The sequence below is a fragment of the Piliocolobus tephrosceles genome, chromosome 17 (genome assembly GCF_002776525.5).
Source record: "Piliocolobus tephrosceles isolate RC106 chromosome 17, ASM277652v3, whole genome shotgun sequence".
NCBI classification, from domain to species: Eukaryota; Metazoa; Chordata; class Mammalia; order Primates; family Cercopithecidae; genus Piliocolobus; species Piliocolobus tephrosceles.
The window spans coordinates 14,922,175-14,922,564 of NC_045450.1; positions in this window are offsets into that span (position 1 = coordinate 14,922,175).

Consider the following 390-nt stretch of genomic DNA (forward strand, 5'->3'; position numbering starts at 1 on the left):
TTTTTTTTTTTTTTTTTTTGAGATGGAGTCTCACTCTGTCACCAGGCTGGAGTGCAGTGGCACAATCTTGGCTCACTGCAAGCTCTGCGTCCCGGGTTCAAGCAATTCTCCTGCCTCAGCCTCCTGAGTAGCTGGAATTAGAGACTTGCACCACCACATCCAGCTAATTTTCTTTTTTTTTTGAGATGGAGTCTTGCTCTGTTGCCCAGGCTGGAGTGCAGTGGTGCAACCTCGGCTCACTCACTGCAACCTCTGCCTTCCAGGTTCAAGCAGATCTCCTGCCTCAACTTCCCAAGTAGCTGGGATTACAGGTATGTGCCACCATGCCCGGCTAATTTTTGAATTTTTAGTAGAGACAGGATTTCACTGTGTTGGCCAGGCTGGTCTCGA